Raw genomic sequence first — 15,062 nt, forward strand, 5'->3', positions numbered from 1 at the left:
ACGACAAACTCTGGAATTCTACATTATTTCACTCCAATATTTAAAAAAAAACAAAAAGCTGTGCACATTATTCCTACATTCTATGGGCCCTATTTACTAACCTGTGTTTATCAAGCAAATTTTTGCTATGGAATTCACCAACTGGTTTTAGTGTAGTGAATCCTCTGTTTTATTGTTGTTCTTTTTATTTGTTTGTTTACTTGTTGTCTTGCCTTGCTACAGTGAAGAACACTGCATTTTCCCTACTGCAGCAAAATGAAAATAGTGGATACTATGTTGGGTCCATTATGTTTACAAAAGTAGTCTGGGTGGTTTGTAAACAAATACCTTCCATATCTCTCTTAGAACTGCTTTCCCACCCTGATCCCCTTTTTAATTTATCCCCTATCACCCTGGATCTCTCTTTGAATATCACAATCTCATTTTAAGACCTCTGTCCTTTCCCTGAAGGCTCCAATTCAGCATCTGTTTCCTGTCCTCTGGAAGGCAGTCTGAAGTCAGGAGCACTTCCAGATGCTAATATCCCAGCAGGCCCCAACTCCAAAAGACAGCTTTATTGATTTCACCTAGAGTTCCACATTTGCGATTCAGGTGAGGGCGTATAATTACATGATAGATATCTGCCCATGGATACATATGTATGTATGTTAGCGAGCCTTTTCCACATCATAATTGTTTTCTCTTTCTTATCTGGTCTTTATATACGCAAGCGGAAAACAGCTTTTGCGAGTCCTTTGGATGGTGCGAACATCATGGGACAGCCGTGGCCTCACCACTGAGGCTTGGTGACATGGTCAGTATTGTCCTTGTCGGCTCCGCAGCTTAGGTGAGTCAATTATATTTGGCCTGATTTGTTGGTTTTCCGGCGTCGCATTCATCTGCATTGAATGGGGGTTTCCTGGTGGTGGGCCATGCCGAGAATCTTCGGGAGCGGCCATGTGTTGTGCTGCAGAGTGTTTATTCCCCGCTAGTTGCCTCCTTGGGCATAGAGCCTATAGGTTGAGGTGTTTGGCTCTGAAACTGCATGCGAATGATATAAGTTACAATCTCTCGTTATGATGCTCAGTTTGACTTTCTCAGTAGATAGGGCATCTCTTCTGGGCTGGTGGTCAGCGTGATATGTTATACATAGCATAGGTTGTTTAGGTTGTTTATATTATGGCCACCAAGGAAAACTCGAAGCTCGATCCTCCCCAAGTGCAGTCTGAAGATGGCCTTCACCATGAGATTTCACATGCTCGGTCACTGGATGCACCTAGAAAACCACAACTTACTCCACCCCACACTGTCTGGCTTCAGAACTAACTACAGCACTGAGACCTTACTAGGAACACTCATGGACATCGCGAGACAATACCTCAGCACAGGAAAGAAAATGCTGATCATACAACTGGACCTCTCTGCAGCCTTTGATCTAGTAGACCATGACATCCTTTTACAAACACTAGACTCAATAGTAATTACAGGCAAGGTACTAACATGGTTTAAAGGATTCCTACAATCCAGAACTTATAGAGTCAAAACAAACAAAGAAAAATCAGAACCATGGTCCAACCCATGTGGAGTACCCCAAGGATCACCTGTCTCCCACACTCTTCAACCTATACATTGCCTCCCTAAGCTCCTACCTAGACAAACTAGGCATTACCTCCTATAGTTATGCAGATGACATCACCATACTCCTCCCAATCGACCAACCAGCTCCCTCCATGGTAGGCACAATACACAGAACACTCGAAGCAGTAGCAACATGGATGAAAGAACACAAACTAAAGCTTAACCCTGACAAAACAAACTTCATCCTCCTAGAAAACTGCAAAACTCCAACCTTGACTAACCTAGTAATTAACTCTATCTCATATCCCATTCAACCCAAGCTAAAACTCCTCAGAGTGCTGACAGACAGAGGCTGTACCATGCAACCACAAATCAACAAAATAATAAAAACATCATTTGCAACTATGAGAAACCTAAGACAAGTCTGAAAATTCTTCGACAGAAAACTATTCCAACTCGTGGTTCAATCACTAATTCTAGGCCTAATAGACTACTGCAACATACTATATCTCCCCTGCCCTGCAACCACAATAAAACAACTACAAACAATACAAAACACAGCCCTAAGACTCATCTATTCACTGAAAAAATACGACCACATCACAGAGGCATACCACGACTCACACTGGCTCCCAATACAAGCCAGAGTACACTTCAAATTCCACTGCCTACTATTTAAAGCTATAAATGGAGACAGCCCAACCTACTGGAACAATCGACTAATTCAATCTACCTCAACCAGACACAGAAGAACCCACACAATATTCACACACCTGCCAACCAAAAACGTCAAACAAAGAAAACTGTATGACAACCTACTGGCCACCAGAGCAGCGAAACTGGACAGACAACTCACCAATCTTCTGATTTTCACCACAGACTACAAAACATTCAAAAAAGAAACAAAAACCTACTCTTCAAAAAATACATAAAACCAATATAACACAACCAGACATGCCCCAAACTCCTCCTACAATACTATCTACTTCTTAGCAAATTAGAAAATGTTCAAACTATTCCTTAAGAACTTCTTATTACCTTAACAATATGTACATCTTGATATCATAACAATTCTTATTTAATCCACCTTGAACCGCAAGATAAAGGCAGAATAGAATCACTAATGTAATGTAATGTAATATAACCATTTAGGTGGCCATAGTTCAGTCTCAATGCATCTGCCTGATTAGGATTGTAGGAAATTTTCAAAGTGCCAGAGTTCTCCACAGTTTATCATAATCAATGAAGTCAAAATGCTGAAATCAGCTGGATCTTCAGCATTTTGGTCAGCATAGGATCGTAGACTGTTATCGCATTAATTGTAGTGATATTCGCCAGCAGGTGGATTTTAATTGTCCTGTAGTTGTCACAGTCCTGGGGTCACCAAGTATGAACAGTGATTCCTGGCAACTGGCTGGCCATGTTTTCCTCCTAAATCTGTTGAGGTAGCACCTTTTGCGTTAGTACCTTTGTGTGTGGACGTGCTTAATTGGGATACTATCAACATCAGATGGCTGCTCTGGTGGCGAGCTCTAATTGCTGTGATGATGTATTTGATTAATTTATATAGCCTTGCTTCAGTATCGGTTTTCCAGTTCATTTTCCCCAACGCTATCCTTGAAGGTTCGGTTAACATAGGTGACTTTTCTCTGGCGGCAGCCTCTGGCTTAGACTTTCCATATTTTTTCATCACTTTGCATCATGATGCTCTTCATTAAAGGCTGAAATTTAATCTCCGTATATGATATACCGATTCTAATTACGCTTGGATTCCATTTCCTAATAATATGCTGAAACACCGGTCAGTTGTGATATAGTTTTGCTTGTGAGGTCAGTTCACGTTAAGTGGCCCAGGGGCAGCATTTTCAGAAATCAATGGAATTTTAAGGGATAAGTTATGAATTCAATAGATCAGGCCACCATGAGGTATTTTGAAAATGGGACCTTTACAACGTGGATTTATTCTCATTTGTTCAACAGCTAGGTTTATTGTCATTCTATACCTTCAATGAGCCATGGCATTCTTCATATACTAAAGTGCTGTATCACTCATTACAGTCTCAGGGTCCTATCTATTAGGTCATATCATCTCCTGTATCAAGGCAGGCAGGTTAGATCTATGGTCTTGTTATCCAAGAGAACGATGGACTATGGGGAGGTCTCTAACCTTCCTGTTCTCTAAGACTTTGCATGTTAAAGCTGGTGATCACCTCCACAATTCCATCGTGACAGTCTCCTTAGATATCATTCCTGGTGTTCACTGGTGATACTTTCTCACTGGAAGTTTCTAGTGAGTCGTTTAATGTCAAGGGTAGCAGCTTCAGAAATTGAGGGAATTGTAGGGGATAGTGTGGTTGTAAGCACAGGATAGGTTGGCGGGTAATGTTCTGCTGTTGGCTGAAGATGGGGGAGGAGGTGCAACTTAAAGTAGGAATTCTTCCCAGCCATATGGTATTTGATTACTTTCAATCAGGGTGGCAGATTTTCCACATAGCCATATATGGTTTTACTAATTAAGTTGCCTGATTTCCTTTTCCTTCCCCACAGGCTGCGAGGTGAGAGGGATAGTGGTTTCCCAGGATGTTAGGCAAATCTAAGAGCACGGTACTTGCCGCGACTGGGTGCTGTATTCAGACCTTGGGGCAACTAGGAAGTGATAGTATGGAATGTGGCTTTGCCTGCAGTTCTAACATAACAGAAAATTCAGAAATGCAATGACAGCCTGAACCAGCTTTCACTAATTAACCCTTTCAGGACCATAAGGATCGTAGGCCAATTTTTGTGGTTTTGACGACATTTTTATGGTAAAAAGGGCTTGCAGATGCCAAAAAATAGATTTTTTTTTTGTGAAATATCATTATTTTTTTTAAAAAAAATCAAACTTCTGGCTTATGGACAGTGTGGCAAGTGAATCTTCTCGTCAATCTGGCAACGACGCTAATGAATGAATGTCGGAACCAGTTTGTTTACTGCAGTTTCATATGGAATCCGTACATATCAAATTTAGAACTGTAGACTATCCCAATCAAAATTTATAGGATTTTAAAGTTATGGGACAAATATGTCCCTTGGTCCTGAAAGGGTTAAAGGAGAAATTCCTTTAGAGTTTAAGTTTGTTTTTATAAAGCTGTTTTTGCGCTGCTTTACTTGAATGTGAAAAAGTTTTACAGCTGAACTTACTGTCTAAAAGAAAGCTTCAAAAGACAGAAATAAAACCACCTGTGTTTAAAGTTTGCCTATACACTTGCAGCTCTGTGGGGACAGGGCACCTGTTTGTGCTTCCCAATTGTTTCTAATGAACTGGTAAAAGTCAGGTTAAAGAACTTGCTAAACAGAATAAAGGGGGCTTTGTGCCTGAAGAACTTTGTTTAAAATCCTTATGCTTATGACTGTTTTGAACTATGATGTTCTAGAGTATTTCCTGAATGGAACTGATTTGTTTTGACTTACAAGAAAAGCTTAATAAAGAACCTTTGATATATTTTTTGAGTACAGAACTCTTTATTGCCTCATAATTTCAATCTGGCCACTCCACGGCTTTTGCTCAGCCAAGTGTTTGGTGGTGACATAGGCAAGCCTAGGCTTTCACCTATTCCCTGACACAGTATATAATATTTTAATGCTGTGCCTGGCTTTTTAAATAAAATGCTTACTAGGGGGGGGGGGTTAAATATAACCCACTAATTTGTAGTTAAAAATGATTTGTGGTTGGATTGTTCTTCAAAATTCTATTTTCCTCTTTTTCTGTGATGCAACATCCAAAAATATGCAGATGTTGGAGAAATCATTAGCCAGCTATCCCTGCGTAGGCCAGATTTATTCATGTGGTAAAAAAAAAATATTAGATTATGTAGTTTCTCGCATGGACAGTTCATACACTGCAAACACTATTTTTGCATTAGGGAGACCTTTTGCTATTATAAAATTGTAGAGTTGAGATCTGTGTATGCCATTTCCACTGCAATTTCCTAATGCATGATGATATTTCAAAGGATTTATGTTCTGCAGCATGACAATTTAATAGGGATGGGAGTGTATCTGTTGCAATTTTCCTTAACGTAATTAGATTTAAGTCCGAGGAAACTGTATTCTGCCATTTTTGCTCTTCAGAATAGATGAAACTGTAGATAAACTCTATTGGCTTACAAAATCGTAGATATGTGTATTTTTAGTGCAGATTTCATTTGGGGACCTACTGGCAAATTCTATATAGTCCACCTAAACTTAGGTGCCTATATTAGCATGCCTAGCTGATGTATATGCCTAATTTAATGAATTAATAGGCTTAATCAGCACTGATAATTAACATCTCATAACTGGTTTTTATTGGCCTTAACTGAAAGTAAGGCATCTACCTCAAAAACACGATTTTATAAAAAGTAGATGCCTAGTCCAAAGCACCTACCTAAAAGTGGGCATGATTAGGGGAGGATCGTGTGTGTTTTTGAGTTAGGCACCTCTTTGTGAGTTAAGTGCCATTAGCGGGTGAACTTAGAACAGCTTTTCAGCAGCAGTCCTAAATCCACCCATTCAGCTTATGGGAGGACAGTGCTGCCTCTTAGCAAATTTGATCCCTGTGTCTCCTGACTGATAATCTGTACTCAGTGAGAAATTACAGGCCAAGGAGGAGATTGTAGAGTAGTGGCATAGTGGTTAGTGCAGCAGCCTGAGAACCTGCGAAAGTGGATTCAGCTCCTTGTGACTCTGGGCAAGTCACTTAACCCTCCATTGTTTCAGGTACAAAATACCACAGAAAGGAGGCACATCAATTCCCATTCCCTTTCCTTAAAATCAAAGCAAATTATACCCCCAGCCCCCCCCCCCACACTTTTACAAAGCCATGTTAAGCGTTTTTATCGCCAGCCATGGCAATATTAGCTCCTACACTCATAGGAATTCTATGAGCGTTGGAGCTAATACCACTGCGGTTGGTGATAAAAAAAAAAGCCTAGCGCGGCTTTGTAAAAGGAGCCTATAATCAGGTATAATAAGGAGTTACCTCCCTACTCCAGAGCACTTGCAGTCTAAAAATTAACATTACTAAAGTGCATTATCACATTAACTTTCATTTAAATATTTGCCAAAATGAATTATTGCTAGTCAAGGTGAGTCTTAGAAAATAACATAGCTTGTGCTAAATAATTTGTTAATGCATGTTTGTAAGTTTAGCCCTAAGTTTGTACTTCAGGCAATGGAAGATACAGTGGCTGCTGCCAGAAGGATTCTGGGCTGTATAAAGAGAGGCGTAGTCAGTAGAAGGAAGAAGGTGTTGATGCCCCTGTACAGGTCATTGGTGAGGCCCCACTTGGAGTATTGTGTTTAGTTTTGGAGACCGTATCTGGCGAAAGATGTAAGAAGACTTGAGGCGGTCCAGAGGAGGGCGACGAAAATGATAGGAGGCTTGCGCCAGAAGACGTATGAGGAGAGACTGGAAGCCCTGAATATGTATACCCTAGAGGAAAGGAGAGACAGGGGAGATATGATTCAGACGTTCAAATACTTAAAGGGTATTAACGTAGAACAAAATCTTTTCCAGAGAAAGGAAAATGGTAAAACCAGAGGACATAATTTGAGGTTGAGGGGTGGTAGATTCAGGGGCAATGTTAGGAAATTCTACTTTACGGAGAGGGTGGTGGATGCCTGGAATGCGCTCCCGAGAGAGGTGGTGGAGAGTAAAACTGTGACTGAGTTCAAAGTAGCGTGGGATGAACACAGAAGATTTAGAATCAGAAAATAATATTAAAGATTGAACTAGGCCAGTTACTGGGCAGACTTGTATGGTCTGCGTCTGTGTATGGCCGTTTGGTGGGGGATGGGCAGGGGAGGGCTTCAATGGCTGGGAGGGTGTAGATGGGCTGGAGTAAGTCTTAACAGAGATTTCGGCAGTTGGAACCCAAGCACAGTACCGGGTAAAGCTTTGGATTCTCGCCCAGAAATAGCTAAGAAGAAAAAAAAAAAAAATTTAAATTGAATCAGGTTGGGCAGACTGGATGGATCATTCGGGTCTTTATCTGCCGTCATCTACTATGTTACTATGTTACAAGATGCATTAGATGCTAACATGCTCCTAATTCATCAAGAATAGCCTAATGTGGGACAAGCTAAAGCATTTTCTGCGTGCTAAGGTCACAGTAATTTTTTTTTTTATTATTATTAGTTGTGAGGAGAGGGAGCATATCAGGGGTAGAGAATGGGCACGAATATGCTAATAAGCTGGTGCTTTGACATTACCACTGTGCTAACTAGTTAATACAGCTATAATGCAGGAGCCTTCAATACCACTTAATAGCAGAGGGTAAGCACTCCCACAGTAATGTTCTGAAATGCCTGCAAGTTAGGAGTGGCCTAATGGTTAGAACCATTGCCTCAGCACCCTGAGGTTGTGTGTTCAATCTCTGTGCTGCTCCTTGTGACCTTCAGCAAGTCACTTGACATACCATTGCCCCAGGTACCATAGTTAGATTGTGATCCCTCTGGGACAGGTAGGGAGAAATACTTAATGTAAACTACTTTGAATAGAAGCAGAAATGGGTGGGGGTGGGGGAGCCTTTTTTGAGGGTCACACTAAAATTGGGCTTTGCACATGGGAAAGTCCTGCATAAGAATGCATTAATGCCTCTTTCTTACTAAAAAGTGACTTGATTGAGGTAAGAAAGAGTGATTTCACCTTTGGGATTTCCTGGGTCTTAGACTGCTATTTTAATCCCTAGTCTACTCCCCTACTCTGTATTCTGGTACCTATGTTTTATATATATATATATATATATATATTTATTTATTTTTTTCTTTCTGTGGCACATCTGCTGGGCAAACAAGTATTAAGGCAAATGGTTTCAAGTACACGAGTGCACTAGTAGTAGCATATTAGCTGTGCTCCTGGTCAATTCTGTATGCAATATAGGTTCCTGCACTGTATACAGAAAGACTCATATTATCTAAGACTGAATACAAAGGCCCCGATTCTATAAAATGCACCTACAGTTAGGTGCCTAGGTCGGCTCGCCTAGCTGATCTAGGTGCCTAACTTAATTTTTTTAATCGGCTAAATTGGTGCTGATAATTGAAAGTGCCATTACAAACGAATTAAAAATGATCTAAAAAATTAGGGGTCCTTTTACAAAGGCGCGCTAGCCATATTAACGTGCGCTAATATTTAGCATGTGCTAAAAACGGCTAGCGCGCCTTAGTAAAAGAACCCCTTAATTAGCTGGTAGGCGCCTACCATAGAAACATAGAAACATAGAAATAGACGGCAGATAAGGGCCCACGGCCCATCCAGTCTGCCCACCTTAATGTCCCTCCCCTACCTTTGCCCTGTGAATAGATCCCATGTGCCGATCCCATTTGGCCTTAAAATCAGGCACGCTGTTGGCCTCAATCACCTGTAGTGGAAGACTATTCCAGCGATCAACCACTCTTTCAGTGAAAAATAATTTCCTGGTGTCACCTCGTAGTTTCCCGCCCCTGATTTTCAACGGATGCCCTCTTGTTGTCGTGGGACCCTTGAAAAAGAAGATATCTTCCTCCGCCTCGATGCGGCCCGTAAGATACTTGAACGTCTCGATCATGTCCCCCCTCTCTCTGCGCTCCTCAAGCGAGTATAGCTGTAATTTGTCAAGCCGTTTTTCGTATGGTATATCCTTGAGTCCCGAGACCATCCGAGTGGCCATTCTTTGCACCGACTCCAGTCTCAGCACATCCTTGCGATAATGCGGCCTCCAGAATTGCACACAGTATTCCAGGTGGGGCCTCACCATGGATCTATACAATGGCATAATGACTTCCGCCTTACGACTGACGAAACCCCTTCGTATGCAGCCCATGATTACGAAGGGGTTTCGTCAGTCGTAAGGCGGAAGTATACCACTTCGATGCAGGTGCCTACACCAGGGAGCCTAATGGCAAGTAGGCATGATTTGGGGTAGATTTGGGGGGAGTTTGGGCATGGATTCAGTTAGGTGCCGGAATATTAGGCCAAGGAAAACTTGTCTTAATAAACTGGCACCTACGGCATACATGCCTACTGGAGCTTAAGTTGATTTAGGTACTGGTAAGTGAAATTCTACAAATGAAGCCTAACTTTGATTGACATGCGGTAAGTAATGCTTTTTAGGGGCCTGCCTAGTTAGATGCCGTTTAGAGAATCTGGCCTAAAGTGCTGACAAGCAAGTTAGGGATGGATAAATTCTGAACTGCATCAGGTTTCAGAACTCAGCACATGAAGCAGAAAAGTTTCTTTCTTTTATAACGTTCCTATTCCATGAGGTTGGCCCTTCACAACTTCATCAAGTTTTTTTGGTTTTTTTTTTCATATCTGGATGGCATAATACATAATAATAATGTAAGGCAGAGTTCAATAATAGGCTTACATTAATTATGTGTTTATTGAGGCACACTGAAACGAATGAGAGTTGGATGTTGCCAAGAGACCAAATGAGTAATAAGCAGCGTTAAGACTATCTGGAGACATACTTAAGAATATGATAGACATCAGATAGTGGAAAATAGCCTCAGGGTGATTATAAGCACTTGCAATTGATTAAGATAACATGACCGTTTTTTATGCACTTTTATTATGAGACCTTGAGTGAAAATAAAAATAAAAATAGATTTTGAAAATACTATGGTTCTTTCTTTGTAGGTGAGTTGATTCAAAGAAAGCTTAAATCAATAACTTCTGGCAAATTCGGCAGGAAGGCTGTCTCTAGAGAAAAGAAGGGACAGATGCAAAAGCAATGGTCCAAGTTTCCAAGTTTATTTATCATTTGATATACCGTATATCAAAGAATAGCTGAACGATTTACAAAAATAATTGTTTAAAATACAGCAAAAAAAATATTAAAAAAGGTAATAAAGGCAAAAATGAGCTAAAAAAAGAAAGAAAGAAGAAAAAGGGGGTTCCAAGGCAGATGAAAACGAGCATGACTAGGAGGGAAGGACATTAGAGCATGAAAAATACATGATGGCTTAGCATACAATTACTAACAAAAGCTGAACACACTTGTATCTCCTCCAACATTCCAAAGAGTCCTGGTAGTCTAGTGGGCCCCAACTTTCATGTGACAATGCCAAAAGCCTCTTCCCCGCCACACCCACACAGATTCCCCTTGCATACTTCAAAGAGGAGACAAGTTAAAATGCACTTCCATGGGACATGCTTAGGCATCCCATTGTAGTTTTTACATGTTTGTGCACTACCCATGAGCTAAAAAAGTTTTTATTTTTTAGTGCTAGGGGTGAAGAGTAGGCATGTTTTGCAATAATCAGTTAGAGTTGCTACAATGTCGCACACTAATTGATTAGCATGTGGCTAGGGCACAGGTGTCAAAGTCGGTCCTCGAGGGCCAGAATCCAGTCGGGTTTTCAGGATTTCCCCAATGAATCTGCATGAGATCTATTTGCATGCACTGCTTTCAATGCATATTCATTGGGGAAATCCAGAAAACCCGACTGGATTCCGGCCCTCGAGGAGGGACTTTGACACCCCTGAGCTAGGGCATGAGCCCTTAGGGCCAGATTCTGTATAGGATGCTTACATTAGGCACTGTCAGGCATCCTAATCAAGGACGCCTAGCGACACCTAACTTTGGAATCCGTGTATAATTCTTTTTTTTTAATTGGCTTAATTGACGTGGAAATTGACCTTGCCAGTTTTCAGCCAATTTAAAAAATGAATTAATTAATTAACAATTAATAGTTCAGTGTTGAACTCTTAGGATGACTAGCAACGCCTAAGTCTACAAAATCCTGAATGGACTAGAATGGGTACAAGTGGATCGATTTTTTACTCTGTCAAAAATTGCAAAGACTAGGGGGGACACTCGATGAAGATACAGGGAAATACTTTTAAAACCAATTGGAGGAAAAAAATTTTTACTCAGAGAATAGTTAAGCTCAGGAGTGTATTGCCAGAGGATGTGGTAAGAGCGGATAGCCTAGCTGGTTTTAAGAAAGGTTTGGATAATTTCCTGGAGGAAAAGTCTATAGTCTGTTATTGAGAAAGGCATGGGGGAAGCCACTGCTTGCTCTGTATCGGTAGCATGACCTGGATTGGCCACCGTGAGAACGGGCTACTGGGCTTGATGGATCATTGGTCTGACCCAGTAATGATATTCTTATGTTCTCCAACACGTAACGATGCCTATCTGGAAAGTAGTTGTGGTTAGGAGTGGAGAATAGATATGGTTGACTTAGGCTTTGTTAAGCATCTGAGTTACCGGTAGTCACCAGTAAATTAAGTCAAGTAAAACCTGGCCTAATATACTAGCATCTATCTCCAGGATGCCTAAGCATGCCTAGGTATTGCTAGGCAGGATTCTATAAGCGATGCCATGCGGTTGATTGACATTCGTGTTAAGCGGCACTTACAATATAGGCACTTCTAGGTGCTGCTTATAAAATCCATGCTTTACTGCTTACAAAATAGGTGTAAGTGTTCATGCAACAATGGCCACGTGTAAGTGGGAAAAAATAGCATGTGGCCATTATTGTAGAAATAGAAAAATTGGCCATGTCTAGGAAGAACTAAAAGTAGCCTTGGCATGAGGTAAAGACCTGTTCTGCGGATAGCACAGGCCATTTTTTGGCCCTGTGTAATAAATGGTCACCATAATATGGGTGGATGGTCTCCAGGCTGTAGGGTTTTTGATTGAATACTTCAGGGGACTGTTAGGGTGCTTCAGGTTACTTACATGATACTTTGACAGATGTGAGGGATAGAGATTACCTATGTATTATTTGGAGAGTGGGTGAAGGAAGAACAGCAGTGAAAAGGTTCAGATCCCAATACTGCCTCACACACATGCTCTGTCGTCTCTGGTACCGATGCATCAGGGGGGCATCTCATTAGAAAGAAAAGAACATACATGCAGTTGTATGGCCAAAGAAATGTCCCGTTTATTCAGAGTACTGCATACATATTTATAGCATTTCACATAGGTCAGTTTTTTTCAGCATATGACTGTAGGAAAGACCATATTTGGTAACAGGATATATAAAAGCAACTAGAAAGAGGTAGCAAACATAAGGGGGGGGGGAATAGTGGGAAGTTTCCATTATAGCATATAATACTGTCTTGTCTAAGGTCTAGCAATGTTTCTTTTTTAACAAATGTTTCTTATCAAAACAAGTCAACTACAGAACAAAATGGGGACACAGATCTCAGAACACAAAAAGAAAAGACTTTGTGGTTTCTTGGCAAAATGAAAACTGTTTCAGCAGTTCCTTTTACACAAGCAGGAATAGAAAAACTTACAAAGAATATATGTGCCCCTTCAAGCAGTATCAGTAATTGTGTTAGCTCTAGGGAGCTATGTAATTTGGCAAATGTAATTAGCTAACATAGTTTAATATGTCACAATATTTATTGAATCCCATGGTAAACCTTTTACTTATTAATGTGTGATTTTGAATGCATTTACTATCAAAACAACTGATTAATTTATTGTATCTGAATTTGTTGCTTGTGATATAACACAATAACATATTTTCAACCCATTTTAGAAACATAACATAAGAACATAACAATTGCTGCTGCTGGGTCGGCCCTCTGGTCAAAGACCAGTGCCCTGAGACTAGCCCTACCTGTGTACATTCCGGTTCAGCAGGAACTTGTCGAATTTGGTCTTGAATCCCTGGAGGGTGTTTTCCCCTATGACAGACCCAGAAGAGCGTTCCAGTTTTCTACCACTTTGAGTGAAGAACTTCCTTACATTTGTACGGAATCGATCCCCTTTTAACTTTAGAGAATGCCCTCTCGTTCTCTCTACCTTGGAGAGGGTGAACAACCTGTCTCTATCTACTAAGTCTATTCCATTCATTATCTTGAATGTTTCGATCATGTCCCCTCTCAGTCTCCTCTTTTCAAGAGAGAAGAGGCCCAGTTTCTCTAATCTCTCACTGTACGGCAACTCCTCCAGCTCCTTAACCATTTTAGTTGCTCTTCTCTGGACCCTTTACTGTGTCCTTCTTCAGGTATGGCGGACAGTGCTAGATGCAGTATTCTAGGTGGAGGCGTACCATGGCCCGGTACAGCAGCATGATAACCTTCTTCGATCTGTTCTTGATCCCCTTCTTAACCATTCCTAGCATTCTGTTTGCCCTTTTTGCAGCCACCGCGTATTGCATGGACGGCATCATCGACTTGTCGACCAGTACTCTCAAGTCTCTTTCCTGGGGGTCTCTCTGAGTTCCGCACCAGCCTTCCTGTATTCGTGTATAAGATTTTTGTTACCGACATGCATCACCTTACACTTGGGATCTGGGATGGTTACTGTTGGAAACAGGATACTGAGCTTGATGGACCTTCAGTCTGTTCCAGCAATTCTTATGTACGTAGAAACGGACTTCACTTATAAAATTTTAGTTTGGGTGCAAAAGAATGCATGATCATCCCGCTTATACCAGCTCTTTGGATAATGTAGATGCTGGTGCATATTTTTCCAAAAATTCTATACATGGTGCTCAAAATTCTAAAAATGCTAAAAAGTTAATTAGATAATTAGACAATTTGAATTTATGCACACATTTTTGTAGCCACTATTCTATAAAGATATGTGCATATTTTATAGTGCAAGTGGAAAGGGGGAATAGCCATGGGAAGGGCACAGACGGGCCAGGGGTGTTCGCCAAAGATGTGCTCAATATTATAGAATGTGGGAGGTCCACACTTAGGGCTCCTTTTACTATGCTGCGTTAGTGGTTTTAGCGCACACAGCATTTTAGCGCATGCTAAACCCGCGCTACACGGCTAGAACTAACGACAGCTGAATGCTGGTGTTAAGGTCTAGCGCAGGCGGCAATTTAGTGCGCGCTATTCTGCGCGTTAAAGCCCTAATGCAGCTTAGTAAAAGGAGCCCTTAATTTAGGAATGAGGATTTATACCAGGTTTCAGCTGGTGTAAACCTTCACGAGCAAATCCCGGTGCTGAGCACTGTTTTATAAAAAGAGTGCTCAATTTGGAACTTCATTTATAGAATAGCACTTCACTTTTTTTTTGACACTCAAATTTTGAGCACCAAGTATTGAATCTAGCCCTTTATGTATGTACATGCAAATAATTTATCCAGTGGCATAAGGGGGTGGGCGGGGGGAGGACCACCCCGGGCGCCATCTTGGTAGGGGTGCCAGTAACTCTCTGCCCCCCATGCCCTTCCTTCCCCGTCCCCCGTACCTCTTTAAAATCTTTTCCAGTGCAAGCAACTACTCTAGCCTGCTGCTTGAACCAGCCAGTATCCTTCTGAAATCACCTTGGGTCATGTGGCCAGGAAGTGACATCAGAGGGAAAGTCAGCACGAGCAGCAGGTTGCTCGCACTGGCAAAGATTTTAAGAGGTACAGGGTGTCACTCACCTGGCCCTCGCTGGGTAGCTCAAGTGCCAGGAAGGGTGATTAGGCCGATTTCTGCACGCCGCTCTAGAGGGAGAATGGCCCTTCAGGGTGAGAAGGTTAAAACTGCCCAAGTTAGTTGCAACCCAAAATTCAAACAGTAAAAGAAAATAATTCTCA

At 41.3% G+C, this 15,062-nt stretch overlaps 1 protein-coding gene across 3 annotated transcripts in view; it reads right to left on the minus strand.

Annotated features, from left to right (window-relative positions):
* The window catches only part of GRID2 (glutamate ionotropic receptor delta type subunit 2), a 2,335,100-nt gene that overhangs the window by 1,107,874 nt on the left and 1,212,164 nt on the right, over positions 1-15,062 (minus strand). The gene's annotated exons all lie outside the window — the stretch shown is intronic.

Source organism: Geotrypetes seraphini, chromosome 1 (assembly GCF_902459505.1).
Source record: "Geotrypetes seraphini chromosome 1, aGeoSer1.1, whole genome shotgun sequence".
Classification (NCBI taxonomy): domain Eukaryota; kingdom Metazoa; phylum Chordata; class Amphibia; order Gymnophiona; family Dermophiidae; genus Geotrypetes; species Geotrypetes seraphini.